Below are 619 nucleotides of genomic sequence, written 5' to 3' on the forward strand. Positions count from 1 at the left end.
CTTCAAACATTAAGTTCTCTCCTGGTGCAAGGTACGATCCGTATCCCCAAACTTCTAGGTAGGCTCCTTCGCCACAAGGCCCACTATTCCCTTATTCCTGTTCTTCCTAAGGTCTCTTGGTGTAGTCTCCCGGCTCCGCGACTAAGGGTAGAGTCTCTTGGTATCCTGTCCCCCAGCCCGAAGCCAACTTAGTATCGTCGTCTTCGCTTATCACCCCCCCGTCCACCCTTCGGTATGGCCTCTCCCGCCACACCCCCCTGAAGTTGTTGCTCGCACGTCTTCCCAGTTCCTCCCCCTCTAGCGCGAGAGGCCCAGAGCATCTTCCAATGGCCGTGTTCCCCGCCCCACACACCCTCTCCGCTTCCTGAGGCTCCCCCAGCCCTATTTTGGTACAGCCCGGCCACGCCCCCTCGCGGACGCGGTTGGTACGCGCCGCGCTCCCCCGCTCGCCGCAGTGGTTTGGCCGCGGCGACCCCTCTCCGGCGCCGCGTCCCCCGCGCTTGGTTCAGCCCAGCCCGTCTCCCCCGAAGCCGCGCGCCCGCGCCCCTCAGTCGGTGGAGCCCGCAGCCCCCCGTGCGGCCCGTGGCAGCCCCCAGCCCGCTCGGCCCGCGCCCGCCAT

Source organism: Herpailurus yagouaroundi, unplaced genomic scaffold (genome assembly GCF_014898765.1).
Source record: "Herpailurus yagouaroundi ecotype Mexico unplaced genomic scaffold, PumYag 220, whole genome shotgun sequence".
NCBI lineage: Eukaryota > Metazoa > Chordata > Mammalia > Carnivora > Felidae > Herpailurus > Herpailurus yagouaroundi.